This window comes from Schistocerca americana, chromosome 7 (genome assembly GCF_021461395.2).
Source record: "Schistocerca americana isolate TAMUIC-IGC-003095 chromosome 7, iqSchAmer2.1, whole genome shotgun sequence".
NCBI classification, from domain to species: domain Eukaryota; kingdom Metazoa; phylum Arthropoda; class Insecta; order Orthoptera; family Acrididae; genus Schistocerca; species Schistocerca americana.
Genome location: NC_060125.1, coordinates 195,059,563 through 195,075,864, shown reverse-complemented (window position 1 = coordinate 195,075,864; position 16,302 = coordinate 195,059,563). Strand labels below are relative to the sequence as shown.

General features: G+C 44.8%; 1 protein-coding gene across 3 annotated transcripts in view; it reads right to left on the bottom strand.

Moving 5' to 3' along the window:
* The window catches only part of LOC124622274 (probable cytochrome P450 6a13), a 229,452-nt gene that overhangs the window by 108,105 nt on the left and 105,045 nt on the right, over positions 1–16,302 (bottom strand). The window contains exon 1 of one of the 3 annotated variants that reach the window (XM_047147937.1): positions 2,018–2,132. The exons of the other annotated variants lie outside the window; for them this stretch is intronic. The gene's annotated coding sequence lies outside the window, so the exon portion shown is untranslated. Of the gene's footprint in view, positions 1–2,017; positions 2,133–16,302 lie in introns of those variants that run through there. 3 annotated transcript variants of the gene reach the window in all.

The window sequence follows — 16,302 nt, the reverse complement described above, 5'->3', positions numbered from 1 at the left end:
GTCTTTGTCGCCTTAGCGGCATTCTTAACAAACATCAATCTGCCGCGTCTAGTCCCACGACCGTTACAGCGCGTGTTTAAAGCAGACCTGAAACGCATCCTCATAGTGGCGCTAAGAGCGCCACTCTCATACGACTGGCTGAAAATCTGAATAGACATCATCTTTCAGATGTACAAACACGCTCACCAACTTCCGTTTATGTCTTACAACTTGTGCTTAGTGCTGCGATTTCTTTTTCCGTCACTGTAATTTGAGTTTAAAAATTTTGGTTCCGAAAATAAATTTCATTCGTAGTACTGTTGATATTGCCGGCCGGTGTGGCCGTGCGGTTCTAGGTGCGTCAGTCTGGAACCGCGTGACCGCTACGGTCGCAGGTTCGAATCCTGCCTCGGGCATGGATGTGTGTGATGTCCTTAGGTTAGTTAGGTTTAAGTAGTTCTAAGTTCTAGGGGACTGATGACCACAGATGTTGAGTCCCATAGTGCTCAGACCCATTTGAACCATACTGTTGATATTTGACTCAGACGACTAATGAGTTCGCCGACGACCGGCCTAGAGCCTTGTAGGGAAACTACGGACAACCTAAATCAGGATGGTCGAACGTGTACTTGAGTCGTTGTCTTTACTATCGACACTATGTGAGTACTAATCGTAGCCGCTACTGTGTACGCACTCCTTATTCGCCAGCTAAGCTGTGTCTGTACAAATGGTTCAAATGGCTCTAAGCACTATGAGACTTAAACATCTGAGGTCATCAGTCCCCTAGACTTAGAACTACTTGAACCTAACTAACCTAAGTACATCACACATATCCATGCCCGCAGCAGGATTCGAACCTGCGACCGCAGCGGTCGTGCGGTTCCAGACTGAAGCGCCTAGAACCGCTCGGCCACAGCGGCCGGCCCCTCTTCTCAGATTGTGTGCGTAGATTGAAGCGGGAGATTTTAGAGTGGTCCGATCTTCAGACTTATTTTATATGAAAACGGTACATTTCCAGACTAGGTTCCTTATAAAAAAGCCTTACCTACTACATTCCCTCTACGACCTCTAGAAACCTGTAGTAGAAATTGTGTAACGCCTGTGTAATCGCGAATAATCTGGAGAAATGATACAAAAATGCTACATACAATATACATGGTATGTCACAATTGATAGCGAAAGCTGACACAGATCAAAGTGTATGAGAACAGAAGCAAAAATGTTACAGTAATAATGACTCCGAAGTACAGTATGACATGCCGACCTAGTTAGTACTAATGCATTTGAAGCGTAAACTGTTCAATTAGGTCCACATTTACTTGGGCTCGAGTGTGACGTGAACCCCTAAGCTGTTCGTGAGTCAATCCATAAAATTACCATGCACTAAAAACCGAATGCAACGAACAAAATAATACCTATAATTTAATCTAAAGGTAGGATCACAACATTTTTAGGAACTAACGACATAAAAATGTGTTACATCATACAAGCCTGCTTAAAATATTCAGGCTACAATGCATGAGCACACTGTAGATTTCATTTTGTTTATGTATATCTTTTACACGTTTCTAGTTTAGTAAGGTGAACGTGTTCTATGTAACATAGCAGTTTAAAGCAAGTTTGTTTGCGTAGTTGTGTCAACAAATTTTAGTTGGTGGAACGGTGTTTTACCGTCTCTGCTTCCTCGTTTTTATCCTGTAATACGGAGTCAGAAGGTTTCCGTCATTTGGTAAATTTATGTTAACTTTGCTTTCAGATGCCCTTCATGACGCAATGGTCGTCAGTTAATCTAAGGGAGGCAAGTGATGTGTGCCTTGCATATGCAAAATGTGTGGCTCAAATGGCTCTATGCACTATGGGACTTAACTTCTGAGGTCATCTGTCCCATAGACTTATAACTACTTAAACCTAACTAACCTAAGTACATCACACACGTTCATGCCCGAGGCAGGATTCGAACCTGCGACAGTAGCAGCAGTAGCATTACAGGTGTTTGCACCGGGAAACGTTCAATAATTGGCAGAGCTGGGAGACTTACTAAAGCTGGACGTGTCTCGGTTGAGAAGCAGCGACGCGGCGTGGCGGACCAGCGGTCGATGAAAACTCAGCGCCGCACACTTGGAGCGGCGGCTTTTATGAGCCCTCGTTATAGCCAATCAGAAACGTCCTGCCGTCTGCAGGACCATCACGGTGACTGGGCATAGTAAGCATAAACTATCATTTAAATAGGATTCGTGCTGATTCATCTCTCATAGAAATACGTCAGCAATCGCAACTGAGGCGACGTTCTCACAAAATCAACCACAGGACACAGCTTATCCATCGCAAGACGTTATAGAGCTTAGACATCTGATCGTAATTAACTGTGTTACATACTCCATAGTATCATTTCATAATGTTTAATGCAGACTAAATACTGAGTGCTGCGACAGCTCGAAAGACATTTTCCAATAATAATAGTCAGTTTATTTAACAGTAAAATACTGTAAAAGGGTCTGTTTGGTAGACTTAAATGTTTTGAGGAACATGAAAAAACATGAGCAACGGAAAAACTCTCAGTTATAAATAACGTGAATTATCGCTTTCGCCTTCGATAGCACAACATTGTAAATAACATCGTTGGCCTGTTAGCCTTGCGTGCCTTTTACCAAACTTGTGTATTCCGTGACTTTACGAATGAGTCTTTTTCCCTGATAGTAGACCTGACTACGGAAGGACGTATTTTCGAAGGAGGTGTCCTTCTATTGTAAAAAAAAGAAACGACAGCCGCAATTACTGCGAGATATCAGAAAATATTAATTTTTGTCAATATACAGGGTGTTACAAAAAGGTACGGCCAAACTTTCAGGAAACATTCCTCACACAAATAAAGAAAAGATGTTATGTGGACATGTGTCCGGAAACGCTTAATTTCCATGTTAGAGCTCATTTTAGTTTCGTCAGTATGTACTGTACTTCCTCGATTCACCGCCAGTTGGCCCAATTGAAGGAAGGTAATGTTGACTTCGGTGCTTGTGTTGACATGCGACTCATTGCTCTACAGTACTAGCATCCAGCACATCAGTACGTAGCATCAACAGGTTAGTGTTCATCACGAACGTGGTTTTGCAGTCAGTGCAATGTTTACAAATGCGGAGTTGGCAGATGCACATTTAATGTATGGATTAGCACGGGACAATAGCCGTGGCGCGGTACGTTTCTATCGAGACAGATTTCCAGAACGAAGGTGTCCCGGACAGGAAGACGTTCGAAGCAATTGATCGGCGTCTTAGGGAGCACGGAACATTCCAGCCTATGACTCGCGACTGGGGAAGACCTAGGACGACGAGGACACCTGCAATGGACGAGGCAATTCTTCGTGCAGTTGACGATAACCCTAATGTCAGCGTCAGAGAAGTTGCTGCTGTACAAGGTAACGTTGCCCACGTCAATGAATGGAAAGTGTTACGGGAGAACCAGTTGTTTCCGTACCATGTACAGCGTGTGCAGGCACTATCAGCAGCTGATTGGCCTCCACGGATACACTTCTGCGAATGGTTCATCCAACAATGTGTCAATCCCCATTTCAGTGCAAATGTTCTCTTTACGGATGAGGCTTCATTCCAACGTGATGAAATTGTAAATTTTCACAATCAACATGTGTGGGCTGACGAGAATCCGCACGCAATTGTGCAATCACGTCATCAACACAGATTTTCTGTGAACGTTTGGGCAGGCATTGTTGGTGATGTCTTGATTAGGCCCCATGTTCTTCCACCTACGCTGAATGGAGCACATTATCATGATTTCATACGGGATACTCTACCTGTGCTGTTAGAACATGTGCCTTTACAAGTACGACACAACGATGGAGCTCCTGCACATTTCAGTCGAAGTGTTCGTACGCTTCTGAACAACAGATTGGTAGAGGCGGACCAATTCCATGGCCTCCACGCTCTCCTGACCTCAACCCTCTTGACTTTCATTTATGGGGGCATTTGAAAGCTCTTGTCTACGCAACCCCGGTACCAAATGTAGAGACTCTTCGTGCTAGTATTGTGGACGGCTGTGATACAATATGCCATTCTCCAGGGCTGCATCAGCGCATCAGGGATTCCATGCGACGGAGGGTGGATGCATGTATCCTCGCTAACGGAGGACATTTTGAACATTTCCTGTAACAAAGTGTTTGAAGTCACGCTGGTACGTTCTGTTGCTGTGTGTTTCCATTCCATGATTAATGTGATTTGAAGTGAAGTAATAAAATGAGCTCTAAAATGGAAAGTAAGCGTTTCCGGACACATGTCCACATAACATATTTTCTTTCTTTGTGTGTGAGGAATGTTTCCTGAAAGTTTGGCCGTACCTTCTTGTAACACCCTGTCTGCTCTTGCAAGAATAGTTGAGCAATGAGAAGAACGTTTTTATGAAATAATAATTGTTACCCTAAAAGGTAAAATTTTTCTCATTTCTGAAGTGAATATTATGCTCATCTTTTCTCTCCTAGCGATTACGATGCAAAGTGGAAGCAAGCAGAAGACTTACGACTGTGCGATCCCTGTTTAGTATCATTAACTTTTGGAATGAACAGATTCTCTTTTGTGAAAAGCGAAAATTTGTGGAACTTGCCCTACCGACACAGATTATCACAGTTGTTCAGAATCGTATCCGTCTGACTTGCTCTTCAATAACAGCGTCAAGAATTTTTCAGAGCTACATTACGAGGTAAATCTTGGAAAGCTGTTTCTCACGCTGGCTGCTAAGAAGAACTTTAACCTTGGGTGCGCCCGATTGCACTCCGGAGACGCCACGCATTACTGCAAAATTAATAATTTACTCTTTTTCAGCCAAGAAGACAGTAATTAAGATCCACAGCACTATATATTTTATTTTTTATAAAAACGTCAATTTCAATTTTCATATTCGAAAGTAACACCGAAGGACAGATTTATTTAAAAAGAAAGGAGGACGTGGTAAGAGTAGGGAACAGTTGTTACAATCGATTTTGCAGTGGAAAGTATCGAGGCTGCCTGTCTCTTTGTTGTTTTTGCTCTTATCAGGAATACTTAATAATTTTTATAGTGGCCAATGGAGGGACATTAGAACTCCCACATTACGAGACAGGGTATTGGCTCGTTCCATTGCCCGTTCTTCCTCGACTGGCCAAATCCTGATAAACGAAATTTACACCCAGGTGACGAAACTCGTGGCATAGCGATATGTAGATACACAGATGGCTTTCGTATCGTGTACACCAGGTATAAAAGGTCAGTGCATTGGCGGAGTTGTCATTTGTACTCAGATGATTCAGGAGAAGCGGTTACCAATGTGATTGTGGCCGCACAACGGGAATGGTAGGTGGAGCTAGACGCTTGGGACGTTCCATTTCGAAAATCGTTAGGAAATTCCATATTCCGAGATCCACAGTGTCCAGAGTATGCCAAGAATACCAAATTTCAGGCATTACTTGTCTCCACAGTCATCGCACTGGCCGACGGCTTTCACTTACGATCTAGAAAATGGTTCAAATAGCTCTAAGCACTATGGGTCTGAACATCTGAGGTCATGACCCCTAGACTTAGAACTACTTAAAACTAACTAACCTAAGGACATCACACACACCCATGCCCAAGGCATGATTCGAACCTGCGGCCGTAGCAGCAGCGCGGTTCCGGACTGGAGCGCCTAGAACCGCTCGGTCGCAGCGGCCGGCAACGATCTAGAGCAGCAGCGTTTGCGTGGAGTTCTCAGTGCTAACAGACAAGCAGCATTGCGTGCAATAAACTCAGAAATGAACGTGGGACGTACGACGATCGTATCCGTCATGACAGTGCGGCGAAATTTGGTGTTAAAGGGGTGTGGTAGCAAAGGACCGACTCGGGTGCCTTATGCTAACAACACGACATTGCCTGCAGCACTCTGCTGGGCTCGTGACCATATCTGTTGGACCAGAGACGACTGGAAAACGGCGATGTGGTCAGAAGATTTCCGATTTTAGTTGGTAAGAGCTGATGTTAGGGTTCGAGCTCTTACCGACTGAAACCGGAACTCTTCTGACCAGTCGTCTCGAGTCCAAATGGTCAGTAGCGCAGAAGAGCGCTGCCGACAATGTCGTGCTGTTAGCATAAGGCACCCGAGTCTGTCGTTTGCTGCCATAGCCCTTTAACACCAAATTTCGCCGCACTGTCCTCACGGATATGATCGTCGTACGTATACGTACCAAAGGCTGGAACACTTTTAACTTTTAATTTTTGGCCTGAGCATGACTGCTCGAAACTTTGACTGTTGCTTTCTCGCAACATAACTTTACGGTAGTTAAATTTTCATCCTGATGAAGACGTCCTTAGAGGTGTCGAAACCTAAGTCAGTGTATTAAAAAGTTATTTGCAACTGACTGGCTGTGTCATTTCTCATTTGAAACTTGCATACGTTTGCTGAAAGACACCCATGTTCAGAACTGTGTCTGAAAATGATTATGTTCGGCTACTTGGAGACTATTTTCAGCTATTCGTAGATTTCACGTTCCGAAACAAAAATGGAATTCTTATGGACGACAATGCGCCATGTCTCCTGTCCACAACTGTTTGCGATTGCTTTGAAGAACATTCTGGACATTTCGAGCGAATGATTTGGTCACCCAGATAGCCCGACATGAGTGCCATCGAACAGGTATGGGACATCATCGAGAGGTCAGTTCCTGCACAAAATCCTGCACCGATATCATTTTCGTAATTATGAACGGGTATGGAGGTAGATGACTCATTATTTCTGCAGGGGACTTCCAACGACTTGTTGAGTCTATGACACGTCAATACTCAAGGCAAAAGGGGTCCAACACGGTATTAGGAGTTAACTCAAGACTCTTGTCACCTCAGTGTACGTCGTCACTGGGAACTGGATCGGCAACCTATCCTTAAACAACGGCGTGAATGTGGGTTCTACTTGAAGTAAGTTGCTAGTAACACAAAGGCCGCTTTCGCTGCTGCTGTTTGCTTTTGCTAAAAATTGTGTTTTGAGAGGTCTTGGTCGAAGTATAAAAATGTTCACTAGCGTCTCTTTCTTATCTACGGGAGACATCTTGCAGTTAGCACAGTTTTTCCTCTGAAGACTATTTTAGAGATTTATTTTATTTTTTATTTATTTTTTGCGCTCAGCGAGGGTACTAATCACACACTTGATGGTGGCCGTTTTGCAGAGCATTCTGGGAGCGAAAGCTTGCTATCGGTTCTTAGTACATTGCGTTCTGTGACGATACTGCCCTCTTTCTCCCACGACAACCATCTTGTAGATAATACACTGACGTACCAAAACATTGTGAACATCTGCTTAATAGCTTGTTGTCCGTATTTGGAACGAAATACGTCACTAACTCTGCGTATCAGGGGTCCAACAGTTTTTTGGCAGGTTCGTGGAGGTATGCAGCATTAGATATCTACGCACATGTCATGTAATTCTCGTAAATAACGGGCTGGAGATTTGCGTACGCGATGACGACGCCCAGTAGAGACCCAGAGAGCTTCCATGAGATTTACCTCAGGCAAATTTGGTTGCCGAGTCATCAACGTGAGTTCACTATAATGCTCATCAAACCACTGTAGCACGGTTCTGGCTTCAAGATACGGACGATTATACTGTTGAAAGATGACATCAGGGAGGACATCAAGCATGAAGGGATGCTGGAAGTTCACAGCTGTCAGCGTGTCTTCGATTACTACCACAGGTCCCACGCAAGCGCAGAAGTGTGTGGCCCTTAGCATAATACTGCTCCCACCAGCCTGCGTCTGCGGCGCGCTACACGTTTCGAGCCGCCGTTCACCTCGATGACGGCGGCTTTGGAAACGACCACTGAGCTAGTGTTGCAAAAATGTGATTCACCGAGGAGCCGACACGTTTCCATTGGTCAGCTGTCGTAACCCGATGGTCCCGTGCCCACTGCAATCGTAAGTGAGGATGTTGTTGCGTCAACATGTGAACATGTAGGGGTGGTCTGCAGTGGGGCTCAATGTTCAAAGCTATGTTCAACAATGTACGATGACCCGTGTACGCCGAAATACTTGAGGGTCAGCAGCATTGTGCTGCCAAGATCACCATCTATACTACTCTACAGAGCAGACAAGCCTCCGAACTCTACGTTCTGTGAAGATTCGTGGACGTCCATCCTTCACGGCCTAGTCGTAGTTTTAATGTCCTTCTACCTCTATGCCGGTCGGTGTGGCCGAGCGGTTCTAGGCGCTTCAGTCCGGCGGCGCGCTGCTGCTACGGTCGCAGGTTCGAACCCCGCCTCGGGCATGGATGTGTGTGATGTCCTTAGGTTAGTTAGGTTTAAGTAGTTCTAAGTTCTAAGGGACTGATGACCTCAGAAGTTAAGTACCATAGTTCTCAGAGCCATTTGAACCATTTTTTTTCTACCTCTATCTATTGATTCTCACCAACGTAGCACGTGAACGTTCGACCAGCTTCGCCATTTCCGAGATGCTCGTTCACAGGCTCTGCGTAACAATAATCTACCCTTTGTCAAAGTTGCTTATGTTAATGGATTCCCCATTTGCAGCCCGTATCTCTGCTAGGGCGGTCCCCTGTTTGCTCCGTTTACATACTTCTGTTAACGCTTCACGTGCTCGCAACGACGCCAGGCGGCGTCCAACATCACGTTACGGAGTTGTCATAATGTCTTTCGCTTAGCAGTGTATAAGAATAGAACAGGTAATCAATGCGGTGAAGGAGTGACTCGGAAGGTGATAGCGACTCGCTAGAAGGCACAGGCGCTGCTCGACCACGACATTATTATACCTGGTCATTATCTGAAACACGCGGTGAAGTTACGGTAAACAAGCACAATGGTGACACGAAATCGCTTCGCACAGTGAATGCTTTCAAGTCGGTTGCGTATATAGTATCACCCCAGATTGCGGGCTAATTCCAAATGAGCCGAGCGAAGCTCCCTCACCCGTAGGTGCAATAACACTGAAGTCGACTTATTATTAGCCTCTCCGCCCTTTTCCTGTATCATAATAGTAACCACGATTACAAAAACGCACACGAATAAACACCATTTTCGCAGTGGCTGTTTATTGCTACGGTGCACACAGTATAGTTACGCACCTAAAACTGGGACATTTGGAAAAGTAAAGCCGAAGCTTTAAACTTCGCATTTAAGAAATCGTTCACGCGGGAGAATGGTACAACCATACCGTCGTTTGACCATCGCAAGGACTCCCGCAAGGACGAAATAGTAATAGTCATATCTGGTGTCGAGAAGCAACTGAAAGAGTTCAAAACTAGTAAGTCGCCAGGTGCTGGTGGAATCCCAATTCGGTTTTACAAAGAGTGCTCTATACCATTTGTTCCTTACCTACATTATCGCGACTCTCTCGTCCAGCCGAAAGTCCCGAGCGACTGGAAAAAAGCGCACGTGACTCCCGTGTATAAGAAGGGCAACTAAACGGACCCGCGGAGCTACATACCAATACTCTTAACATCGGTTTGCTGCACTATCTTGAACATATTCTCAGTTCGAATATAATAAATTTCTTTGACAAGGAAAATCTTCTGTCCACAAACTAACACGGTTTTAGTAAACATCGTTTGTGCAAACTCTGTTTGCCCTTTTCCCACATGAGCTTCTACGAACCATGGAACAAGGGTAACTGCGGATTCCATATTCTTAGATTCTCATAAAGCATATGACACGGTGCCATACTTTCGACTATTAACCTAGATACAAGCATACGGTACAGGTTGCCAGGTGCGTGAGTGACTCAAAGACCTCTTAAGTAACAGAACCCAGTACGTTGTCCACGACGGCGAGTATTCATCAAAGTCAAGTGTCTCGTCAGGAATGCCCCATGGAAGTATGATAGGATCGCTGTTATTTTCTATATACATAAATGATGTGGCGAACAGCGTGGAAAGCAACTGTTTACCGATGATGCTGTGATGTATGGGAAGATGTCGTTGAGTGACAAAATTTCTAGCTGATGTGAAGAATGATAGCTACCTTTTAAATGTAGAAAACTTTAAGTTAATGCAGATGAGTAGGAAAAACAAACCCATAATGTTGGAGCACAGCATTAGCTGTCTGCTGCTTGAGACACGTCGACTAAATATCTAGGTGTAATGTCGCGAAGCAATATGAAATGGAATGAGCATATAAGGATTGTAGTATGAAAGGCGAGAGGTATACTTCGGTTTACTAGGAGAATTTTAGGAAAGGCTGTTCATCTGTAAAAGAGACCGCATACAGGAGACTGGTGCGACCCGCTGTTGAGTACTGTTCGAGTGTTTGGGATCCGCATCAGGTCGGATTGAAGGAAGACATCGAAGAAATTCAGGGCTGGGCTGCTAGATTTGTTACCGGTAGGTTCGAACAACAAGCAAGCGTTACAGAGCTTCTTCTGGAAGTCAAATGGGAATCGGTGAAGGGAAGGCGACGTTCTCTTCGAGGACCACTATTAAGAAAATATGGAGAACTACTATTTCATGCTATCTGCAATTCGGTTCTACTTCCGCCAACGTACATTTAGTGTATGGACCATGAAGATAAGATTGGAGAGATTACGGCTCTTAGGGAGGCATATATGGACGTTTTTCCCTCACTCTGTTTGCGACTGTAACACGAGAAAAAAGACAAGTAATGGTAGAAAGTATCCTCCGCTACGCACGACACGGTGGCTTGTGGAGTATGTTCAAATGGCTCTGAGCACTATGGGACTTAACATCTATGGTCATCAGTCTACATCTACATCTACATCTGTACTCCGCGAGCCACCTTACGGTGTGTGGCGGAGGGTACTTATTGTACCACTATCTGATCCCCCCTTCCCTGTTCCATTCACGAATTGTGCGTGGGAAGAACGACTGCTTGTAAGTCTCCGTATTTGCTCTAATTTCTCGGATCTTTTCGTTGTGATCATTACGCGAGATATATGTGGGCGGTAGTAATATGTTGCCCATCTCTTCCCGGAATGTGCTCTCTCGTAATTTCGATAATAAACCTCTCCGTATTGCGTAACGCCTTTCTTGAAGTGTCCGCCACTGGAGCTTGTTCAGCATCTCCGTAACGCTCTCGCGCTGACTAAATGTCCCCATGACGAATCGCGCTGCTTTTCGCTGGATCATGTCTATCTCTTCTATTAATCCAACCTGGTAAGGGTCCCATACTGATGAGCAATACTCAAGAATCGGACGAACAAGCGTTTTGTAAGCTACTTCTTTCGTCGATGAGTCACATTTTCTTAGAATTCTTCCTATGAATCTCAACCTGGCGCCTGCTTTTCCCACTATTTGTTTTATGTGATCATTCCACTTCAGATCGCTCCGGATAGTAACTCCTAAGTATTTTACGGTCGTTACCGCTTCCAATGATTTACCACCTATGGCATAATCGTACTGGAATGGATTTCTGCCCCTATGTATGCGCATTATATTACATTTATCTACGTTTAAGGAAAGCTGCCAGCTGTCGCACCATGCATTAATCCTCTGCAGGTCCTCCTGGAGTACGTACGAGTCTTCTGATGTTGCTACTTTCTTGTAGACAACCGTGTCATCTGCAAATAGCCTCACGGAGCTACCGATGTTGTCAACTAAGTCATTTATGTGGATTATGTATATGGATGCAGATGTAGAACAAGCGTAAACATTCCGTAGCGGCACGAAGTCTACAGAATTCCAACAGTAAGCAAAGGGTCACCTTACAGTGTGTGTGATTAGTACACTGTTTAGCGCACGGGTATAATACCCGCGGCCAACGGCTCGAAGAATCACTGCGGCCCAAGAAGTGAGCACTCACCACAAGATCGGTCTATAAAATTCCATTTATGTAAAGTTATAACAAATTCAATATTTTCAATTTGAAATTACTGCCTCACAACGCAGTTCTCACACTGGTCCCTCCTGTTCTTATCATTGTCACCAGTGCTATACTTACACCCCCAGAATCCCGTACTTATAACCGACCAGTCCCTCAGATGTGCTGCTCCGTTATCTTACTGATACTTCAGTTGCAACTGCGAAACTAAAGATTTAGAGATGTGTAATGAAATTAATATATGTAGGTAGAAGGAAATGCTGTGTGAATTCCGTAGAATTCTGATAAACAACAGTTTTCACCGTATTTGTAATCACCATAAGTCGCCAGAAGCTATAAATCTTCATGTGGTCGCAATTACTGCCAATGTTTGCTAACAGTATCGTAATTCTATTATAAGAGGTTTAAACTGATATTACGAGCATTGCTACAAATACGAAGGGCATTCAGTAAGTACTGCAACACATTCTTTTTCTGAAAACAGGCTTATTTTTTCAGAATTGTAATACACCATATTATTTCTCACTCTTTTTGCCACAAGACCCTATTTTTCAAAATAATCTTCGTTCAATGAAACAGCCTGACGCCACCTTACTGGGAGGAACTCTACTGGCTGACGTTGGAGCCAATGTCCTGCTGCATCAGTAACCACCCCATCATCCACGCACTGCTTCCCGCGGAGTGCATCCTCATTAGGCCGAGCAGATGGAATCATAAGGTTCGAGACCCAGGCTGTAGGGTGGATGAGGAAGACAGTCCAATGACATTTTGTGAGCTCCTCTCGGTTGTGTCACCACTGCCAACAGAGACCTCCAGTTGTGAAGCGAGGTGTTTGATTGTGATCCGTCGATCACCTCGAACGAGAGTGTCCGCACGTTCCAACATTGCCGGAGTCTCAGCTGTGTGCGGCCGGCCGGAACGCCGGAGATCAAAGAGGTTTGTGCGACCTTGTTGCGATGATGACAGACGCCTCACCCAACGACTCAGCGTGCTTTTGTTGACTGCCAGGTCTCCATAGACATACTGCAAGCGTCTATGAATATCTGCGATGCTCTGATTTTCCACCGAAAGAATCTCAACGACTGCTTTCTGCTTGGAAAGCACCTCCTCTACAGACGCCATTTTGAAGGTTACGTGCGGCGCTGCCGCCTATCGGAACTTCGTGAAACTATAAGGGCTGAAGCGGGAATATTCCACGATGTTCCACAACAAATTCCGCATTTTTTGAACCGAAACTGGCCGTGAAAAAAATGATGCCTTACTTATTGAACGCCCCTCGAAAGAACTGCATTCGAACATTAGCATACTGTAAAGGACATCCAAGAACTCTTTTTACTTTCGTGAGCACTTTCTACCATAGCAGATAATCATTACAAATCAAAACTCGTTAGCAGTGCACGTGATAGCTGCTTCTGTTGCCTATTGTCGCCCTGCAGCGGTCATCACGCTCATTGCCCTCACAACCTAGTCACATCAAATAAAGTTATTTATAACAGGTTTTTGTAATGTACTGTCGCTGGTCGGTAGTTGTCGGTAGATGCCGGAAGTAATCGTCTTGGGACTACTGTCAATCAATGTGAACCAAAAATAGATGTTGTTGTTGTTGTGGTCTTCAGTCCTGAGACTGGTTTGATGCAACTCTCCATGCTACCCTATTCTGTGCAAGTTTCTTCATCTCCCAGTACTTACTGCAACCCACCTCCTTCTGAATCTGCTTAGTGTATTCATCTCTTGGTCTCCCTCTACTATTTTTACCCTCCACGCTGCCCTCCAATACTAAATTGGTGATCCCTTGATGCCTCAGAACATGTCCTACTAACCGGTCCCTTCTTTTTGTCAAGTTGTGCCACATACTCCTTTTCTCCCCAATTCTATTCAATACTTCATCATTAGTTATGTGATCGACCCATCTAATCTTCAGCATTCTTCTGTAGCACCACATTTCGAAAGCTTCTATTCTCTTCTTGTCCAAACTATTTATCGTCCATGTTTCACTTTCATACATGGCTACACTCCATACAAATACTTTCAGAAAGGACTTCCTGACACTTAAATCTATACTCGATGTTAACAAATTTCTCTTCTTCAGAAACGCTTTCCTTCCCATTGCCAGTCTACATTTTATATCTTCTCTACTTCGACCATCATAAATTATTTTGCTCCCCAAATAGCAAAACTCCTTTACTACTTTAAGTGCCTCATTTCCTAATCTAATTCCCTCAGCATCACCCGACTTAATTCGACTACATTCCATTATCCTCGTTTTGCTTTTGTTGATGTTTATGTTATACCCTCCTTTCAAGACACTGTCCATTCCGTTCAACTGCTCTTCCAAGTCCTTTGCTGTCTCTGACAGAATTACAATGTCGTCAGCGAACCTCAAAGTTTTTATTTCTTCTCCATGGATTTTAATACCTACTCCGAACTTTTCTTTTGTTTCCTTTATTGCTTGCTCAATATACAGACTGAATAGCATCGGGGATAGGCTACAACCCTGTCTCACTCCCTTCCCAACCACTGCTTCCCTTTCATACCCCTCAACTCTCATGACTGCCATCTGCTTTCTGTACAAATTGTAATAGCCTTTCGCTCCCTGTATTTTACCCCTGCCACTTTCAAAATTTGAAAGAGAGTATTCCAATCAACATTGTCAAAAGCTTTCTCTAAGTCTACAAATGGTAGAAACGTAGGTTTGCCATTCCTTAATCTTTCTTCTAAGCGTGTTTTGTTTTGTTGGTTTTGTTTTGTTTTAGGGCGCAAAAAACAACTGGGGTCACACGCGCCTACGTCAAAACTATAGAAAACGAAAACAGATATGAGTTAAAAAGGGCTAAACGTCAGTCCCAGTTGACAGAAGAGAAGAAAGCTGTAAACAGGGACATGGAGAAAGGGCTACTAAAAACACCATACAGAAATGGAACTCCAAAACTAAAAATTAGATGGCTTTCGCCATATTGCTTGACTTGTCAAAACGGCCGATAATTCAGATGGCAAACCCAAGCGGAAACCTAAACAGTTAAAAAATGGGCATTCCGTCAGGAAGCGGGGCACAGTTACTACCTGGGCGCAATGTGGACAAAGTGGTGGGGGAGCGCCACTTATCAAATGACGATGACTAAAAAGGCAGTGCCCAACACGGAACCTAGTTAAAACGACCTCTTCCCAGTGGGAGGGCCGAGAGGAGGTCGTCCAAGCCGTTGGGAGAGGCTTAATAATCCTTGGCTTACTCCCATGAAGGGAGGATCAATGGCGATGCCAAAGGGACACCATAGATCATTAGAGTGAATATAGGAACCAGTGGGCCAACGTACAAGGACTGCAGCCTTGGCAGCAGTGTCAGCTGCCTCGTTTCCTGGCAGACCGACATGACGAGGAACCCACATAAACTGCACAGTGGCTCCACCAAGAGTGAGCAAGTGACAGTTTTCCTGGACCCGTTGCACTAAGGGATGGGCAGTGTACAGCGCACATAGACTTTGAAGGGTGCCAAGAGAGACTGAGGAGAGGACACAACTGAAAAATCGGAGTCGCCCGATGTACTCCGTGGCCTGATACAGGGCGTACAGCTCGGCTGTATATACTGAGCAGTGTGCCGGAAGCCGATATCTAATGTCGTGGGAGCAAAGAACGAGACACACCCGACATCATGATCAGTCTGAGAGCCGTCAGTGTACACAAAGGTACTATAGTGAAATTCTATGCGAAGGTCGTGAAACTGAAGGCGATAGAGCGAAACTGGAGTAGTGTCATTAGGAAGTGAATGAAGTCCAAGATTGACACGGGCCACTTCACGAAGGCAAGGTGGTGAAGGGTTCACACCCACGGGGAAAGTTGCAGGTATTGTGAAGTTAAGCTGCCGAAGCAAGTGTCGAAAGCAGAATCCAGGAGGTAACAGGGAAGAGGGACGAGCCGCATACCGCCGACCAAGGAATCATCGAAGAAGGGGGTATACAACGGATGGCCACACATGACAGACAAACGACATGCATACCTGCTGAGGAGAAAGTTACGGCGGTAGGACAGTAGTAGTTCAGCAGCTTCAGCATACAGACTGTGAACTGGGCTAGTGTAAAAGGCGCCAGTGGCCAGCGTGTTTGATACTGTGACTGAAGATGAGAGACCACAAGTGAAGTACACTCGTTATCCATAATTTTTATGACGTCTCACAGACCTGTTACTGACGGTAAGTACTTGCAACTGTAATTACATATACAATATGTGATCAAAAGTATCTGGAAACTTGGCTGAAAATGACTTAATAGTTCGTGGCGCCCTCCATTGGTAATGCTGGAATTCAACATGGTGTTGGCCCACCCTCAGCCTTGATGGCATCTTCCACTCTCGCAGGCACGCGTCCAATCAGGTGCTGGAAGGTTTCTTGAGGAATGGCAGACCATTCTTCACGGGGTGCTGCACTGAGGAGAGGTATCGGTGGCAGTCGGTGAGGCCTGGCACGAAGTCGGCGTTCCAAAACACCCCAAAGTTATTCTATAGGATTCAGGTCAGGACTCTGTACAGTCAATCCGTTGCAGGGA